A 6,941-nucleotide genomic window follows, 5' to 3' on the forward strand; every position below is an offset into this window, starting at 1 on the left:
TTCTGTGCAATTCTGGAGAGAAACTATAGCTTCTACACAGAGCATGGATTACCATAGACAGGATAAGAAACTGCAAGTTCCAATGTTAAAAACATACTCAAAGCACATTGCTATATTAGATGAATTAAATAATTTTGTTTTAAAAGCCTAGTTCTCAAGAATAAATTTATCCAAAAAGTCTGTCTTTCAAACTTATCAAGAAAGATGGTTTCATAGGAAACAATTCAATTAAATTAACTACTACAGCTACAAACAGAGCAAATAACAGGTCTTAGGACTAATAAAGATCTTAAGTAGTGTAGTTAGTTCAAACGATTAATAGCACGGGAGAGATGACTCAGTGGTTAAGAGCACTGGATGTTCTTCCAGAGGGTCAGGGTTCAATTCCCAGACAGATTTGCAACTGTCTATTACTCCAGTTCTAGAGTATCTCACGCAGGCTTTCTGGGCACCAAGCATGCACGCAGTACATACACACACATGCAGGCAAAGCAACCATTTCCATAAAATAAAATAATTTAAAAACAACTGATATTTACTCGATACTAAAAAGCTTATGCCATAAAAACCCATATTTGTCCACTTCAATTAGCTAAGACTATCAACACACTTGCCTAAAATGACATCAATATTAACTAGAGGCCAAAACCGAAGACAACATGCTTTAATTTTTTACTTCTCTAAAAGACCACTTTGGGTCTTTATTAACAGATTCAGCAAGTTTCCTGGTTTAAGTCAGATTTCCTGGCATCAACCCTAGTTCTGGCGTCAGCAGAGTCTTGAGTAAGATCTTGTTAGCTGCCCACTTTAGTGGAGCCATGCCCTGCTCACAGGCCTGCCTGCCTACCTGGTAAATCCTTGGTAGGAGTGCAACAGCAGGTGATCAAGACAAACATTCTCCTCAGCCAAGTCCTTGATGACTACCACAGGAAGGAAGGAGCTACAGGACAGAGAATGAAAACAACACCACAAGAATGTAGCATCAACAAGCCCCCCCCCGCCTGATCTCAGGAAGCACAAGCCACCGAGATGCTTCAAGAAGCAAGGATGCCCCTGGGTGGCCCTTAAATCAATCAGCAGCTGTAGTCTTTGGGACTGGGGAGGGGAAGAGAGACAGAAGGAGGTATGCAGACAAGAGAGCCCCTGTTGGGCAGGGTGGTTTTCTTCTTACAGGGGCAGTTAAACAGTCAACACCCAAGAAACTCCAAGTGAGAAAGATCCCAACACATCCCTCTGGCAGTGAGGGAACCGGTAACACCAGGCACATCTCACCTTCGTTAACTGCTCATGCTTCAAAATAAGAGACCAGGGCTGATAACTCAGCCAGTAGTGATGTTGGCCAAGCAAGAGGACTTGAATTCATTCCCCAGAAAAAACAAAATGTGGTGGCATAGATTTGTAATCCCAGCGCTGGAGAAGGTAGTCCAGCCAACCCAGCCTGTTCAGGGAGCCCTGGGTCAATGAGAGTTCCTGCCTCCAAAAACCACTGTGGCACCCACCTGAGGAGGAATGACACCTAAGATTGTCTTCTGGCCTCCACAGGCAACTGTGCACCCACACTCATGCGAGGGCTTGCAAAGGGTGATTCCCTGAGGATAACTCTGGCTTTGATGTATGGGCATACCGCCTATCAGTCACAGCCTGTGATTGCCCCTGCCCCTGGCCCTGCCCCTGCCCCTTGGGGAGGGGAACGTCAGCAACTTCTTTCAAAGGGGAAATGTACCTGAAGCTAAGGCCTGATTTGCATTTTACACCTCAGTGGAAGCTCCTGGCTGGACCACAGAATACTGCTGATGGGTACACTCAAGGGAATTGCCCTGGGACACAGAGATGGAACTCTTTGACCCTAGCTCCTGCCACCTTTTTCCTAGTTCCTCTGTGAAGAGCAATTCCCACTGAGGAGGATATCATTGCTGTTTCCTGCTCTCCCTCCTTCCATAATCTGGGGAATGGCCCCTGGTTCCTCAGTGCTTCATCTCCAAGTCATATTAATTGTCCTTTCCCCATTCCCATCAACAAGGGGCAACAGAAAGCAGGAAGAAGAAAAAAATACACAGCCCTCCTAGATTCCAACCCACCAAACTTGCTGGCTGTCATCACTCCCCTCCTGCCCTTTCTTCCTGTTTTATAATCCACATCCTGGTTATACTGCAAGCAGAGTATGTTGAAATTACACACCTGCATTGAAGACATGTGAGGTGACCTGAATGCTAACCTCAAATCTAGGCTGTGCTTACTGGTTGGCATGAGTTAGAGGTGGCGAGCTTCAGCATTCTTCCGTGGTCCCATTCCTACAATGGGAACAACATTCTCAGTACTGTTGGGAGCATTAGGCAAGGTATTTCATGTAAAGTTCATATAGTGGTGCTCAGCGTGGCATCCAAAACATATGAGCAAGTTCTTCTTAGGGGCCACCATGTAGAAGAAGGAAGCTACCCTAGAGTCTCACCGATAGTTCCCAAACACATGAGTTTGCTAGGGCAATTGAAAACAAGTCCTAGTGACTGCCTTGCACAAAACAAAGAAACTCAGTTCTGGAGATGAGAAATCCAAAATTCCAGGTCTGCAGGGTTGTTCCTGAGAGCTGTGAGGGGAGAACCTGCCCCAAACCTCAGTTCATGCATGTCTATCTCCCACCCTCTCCCCTTCAGGAGAACAGCCATGCTGGACCAGGATCCATCTTAATTCACTTCATCTCTCCAAAAAGACCCATCTCATCACATTAGATCATTAGGTCACATCCCACGGTAATAGAGGTTTAGAATCCAGCATCTCTTTGGCGGAAGATAAAAACCTCAGCTTGTAACACTAGAAGTGACAGGCATATCTACAGTCTCATAGGAACACTTTGATGGAGTCTTTCCAAACATGGCCATCCTCTATCCAATAGTAGTGGGTTGTAGAACAGAATCACATGGCAGTGGGTAAGATGATGAACCAGGAATGATCAGCTAAGAAAAAGGTTGGATGCCCGCTTCCATGGTGACCGGTAAGAATATTTTCAGACTGCTCCAGGATGATAAAGGAAATCTTGGTACCAAAGGACATTTTTAAGACAATTGACAATGTCCGGTTTCCTGGCATCAGGAGAAGGCAGTCTGCTGGGTAAAGGACTTTGAACATAGGGTAGTCCAGGGATCTGCATCGCACAGCTGTAGATTACAAAGACTTGCTTTTATATCTTTGAATAGTCATGAGTGTTTGCTCTGTTCCTTGGGCTGTTAACAGAGCAGTTCCTATATAATTCCTCCGAAAGCAGAGGAAGCAACCAACACCACCCCGGAAACACCTGTGAAGGACCTGATGCTCTGAATAACCTTTCCTCATGCAGTCAGGAGAGGCTGTTAATAGTCCTTGTATAAGGCCCCTCACAAACCAGGTGCTTCTAAACAGAGCCTTAAGGACTAAAGTTTCTTGCTAGGGATAAGGTATAAATTCCTTGAGTTTAAAGGGACAAGCCAAGAGTTTTCAAGGGAACCTTGTTACCAAACCCGTCTTAGAGGAACATGGAGTCAGAATCCGTCCCTTACACTGCTGCACATGACTGAAGCTAGCTTCTATTTGGCAGGTGCCAGCTCAAAACCCACCATAATCTGCTTTGAGATTCTGGTCAGGAGAGGAATAAAGGTCCTACTAGTTGCCCAATGTGCTGTAAAACTTGGCCTATGTCCCTGAGGAGGGCAACTATCCCCCGTCTACTGCCACTTAGCTGTCTGGAACTCAAACGGGAGGAATTTTGTAGCATCAATACACCCATCTGGCTAGCAGACATAAGGGAAGCTGAACTGCCTTGCCAATAAAAATAAAGTCCCCTTACAGAGAACTCAGTCAGTGGAGAGACCACAGGAAGGAAGCCTGAAAGTGGAAGATCACTAGGGTCTATGACTAACATTGCTCCTGTAGCTTGCTTTTCCGTTGCTGAGACAAATCACTCACCAAAACCAACTTAGATCAAGAAAAGCTTTGTTTCACCATGTCCCATCACAGTCCATCAAGTCACGCCCACACAGGAGCTTGAGGCAGGAACTGAAGCCAACTGCTGAAGAAGGGAAAATACTGGCTCACTGCCTACTAGCTTCCCCAGCTTCCTCTCTGAACCCAGGACCACCTGCGGAGGGGTGGCACCACCCACTGTGGGCTGGGCCATCCCACACCATTCATTAATCAAGAAAATGCTCCTCAGACACAGGCCAACCTGATGGAGGCAATTCATCAATTGCAGCTCCCTCTTCCCAGGTTGAAGGGACTCTGGCCAGTGCAAGCTTGGTGGGCATAGCTCTGGCAGGCATGCCCTTCCCTCCCACTCCCTCTGCCTTGCTAAAAACCCTACATTCCTAAAGCTAGCCCCCAAGGTCTATTCCCTTATTTGGCCACTTCCTCCTCCTGAGGTGACTACTACAGTTTAGCTATCAAAGTATTTAAGTCCAGCAATCAAAAGGGCCCTTGGCTTACCTAATTAACATGCCCAGTTAAAATGAAACGCCTCATCCTTACACAGAACGGTTTCCCCCTTGTACCTTTATAAACCATCATTTCTCTATGTGCCACATCTGTCTACTCTCTACCTAGAGGCAGCCCTTTGTCACACTCTGGGAGAAATACCCTGCCCCATCTCCCTTTCCCCTTGATTCCCCTCTCCTTTGTTCCCTTCCCCTTCTCCCTCTTCCTCGTCTTCTATCTTTGTTCCTTATCCCCACCCTCTGACCCTGGAGCAAATAAATCTAGTTTGCGTTAAGAACTTGGTTTTGGGGAGTCCTAAGCAGATACTTTTCCTTTCACGGGGAACTCTTCTGACTCCAGTTTTGTCATGTTGACAACAGCTAACCAGCACATTACCCAAAGCCACTCAATGAGCAGCAGACCTGGATCTTCAGAAGCCAAGTCTGTATATCCATGTCCTGCCACTACTTCCTCACTCAAAAAGACAAACCCATTGAATAATGGGGAGATGAGAAGCAGTGCTAGTTTAGGGTGGAGTGGCTTCCAATTTGAAGCTCAGCTCTAAAACAGGCACAAACAGCAAAATCCCTTCAGTTTATTCCCTATTTTCGAAACAAAAGCCAAAACCTCACTTGCAATGTAGCCAATCTGTCCTCCTCTCAGAAAGCTGAGGCTTAGAAATTACACGGACCACTGAAACTTTCCTGAGGTCTGCAAGAGCCAGGAAATAGGAAGGGTGCTTACCTGACTCAGCATGTCACACTGGGGCAGAGTGAAGGCAGAGTTTTCTAGAAACTGTATCACTGGATCCTAAAGTAAAAAACAAAACCCACATTTTCCCATTCACTCTTCAGATATCCTGACAAAATATTCTGCCTGATTCCTGAGGGCTGGTTGGAGGCATTGGCCTCCTGATACTTCTTAGAATGTTAGTGGGTGTTGCCATGGTAATGGAGCTTTCTGTGAGGTAAGTGCTTGGTGGGCATTATTCTACACTAAGAACCTACTTCTGGACTCGCCCTGACTGGGAAAATAGCCCAACACAATGTTGGCTTGTTTTATGTCAACCTGACATGACATAAAACCATCTGCAAGGAGGGAACCTCAATAGGTAAAATACTTCCATAGATCAACTGTAGGGCATTTTCTTAACTAGTGATTGACAGGGGAGAGCCCAGCACATTTCGAGTGGAGCTGTCCCTGGACTGTTGGTCCTGGGTTCAATAAAAAAGCAAACTGAGAGCCAGGCGTGGTAGCACACGCCTTTAATCCCAGCACTCGGGAGGCAGAGGCAGGCGGATTTCTGAGTTTGAGGCCAGCCTGGTCTACAAAGTGAGTTCCAGGACAGCCAGGGCTATACAGAGAAACCCTGTCTTGAAAAACCAAAAAAAGCAAACTGAGCAAGCCATGGGGAGCAAGCCAATAAAAAGTACTCTTCCATTGCCTCTGCAATCAGCTCCCGCCTCCAGGTCCCCCACCCTGTTTGAGTTCCTGTCCTGACTTTGTTCAATAATGAACAGTGACATGGCAACATAAACTAAATAAACCCTTTCCTTTTCAATTTGCTTTTGGTCATGGTGTTTCATTGCTAGGACAAAGATGTAACAAAATCCAGATTTAGTTCCTTTACCGAACAGTTCTCCGGATTCCACTAATTCTGGAAGTCCTGTAGACCCAGAGGGAACGGGTGCCAGAAATGAAAAGCAAGCACTGAAGTCAAGAGTCTCCAAGGATCTCACGATCCCATGCCTCAGACTAAGCGAGACACAACGTCAAGCAACAAGCCAAAGTTCTCCCACAACAAACACTCTTGACTCACTCTTGACTCTCCTTAAAATCCAGAAGTCAGCACAATCTACTCCTCAAACTGTAAGATTCCCTTAAGCTTCATAATTTACTTCAAAGTGCCAATTCCCAGATTAAAGCCTTGACAGAAGCCAGGGGCAGTGGACAGCCCCAGGTAATCTGGGACACTGAGGCAGGAGAACCCGAGCCCGGGAGCTATGGTTTAGTCTGATCAATATAACAAAAATTTCAAAGGAAAAGTAACTCAATATCTACACATAGATCAAGGTCTACGTCCTCAAAAAAGCCGATTCCACAAATGTATGTGGGCCAAGGACAAAGGACTCCAAGGTCACGGTTTCAGGGACACGATAACCTACCACAAAGCCTTCAAGTGTGTCTATGGAGAGGGGGCAGAATGCAAACTAAAAACGACTGCCTTTTATTTTTAAAATATTTACAAAGAAATCATTCGCAAACATGTCTATTTGGGTAAAGCAAAGAAAAATGGAATTTCCTCTATTCCTACAAGTTCAAAAGCTTGTAATATTCATTATAAACCTACTACCCAGGGGGAACAACTACCAGAGAAACTATCAGAAGCACCATATTCTGCAAGTTTGTATGGTTTAAAAAAGACTGCCCACATCATCATTTTTTCCCAAACTGAACATATGAAACGCAAGTTACAGGTGGGCTGATTCCACTGGACAAAG

Source organism: Mus caroli, unplaced genomic scaffold, assembly GCF_978045245.1.
Source record: "Mus caroli unplaced genomic scaffold, Mus_caroli_1 scaffold_2, whole genome shotgun sequence".
Lineage (NCBI taxonomy): Eukaryota > Metazoa > Chordata > Mammalia > Rodentia > Muridae > Mus > Mus caroli.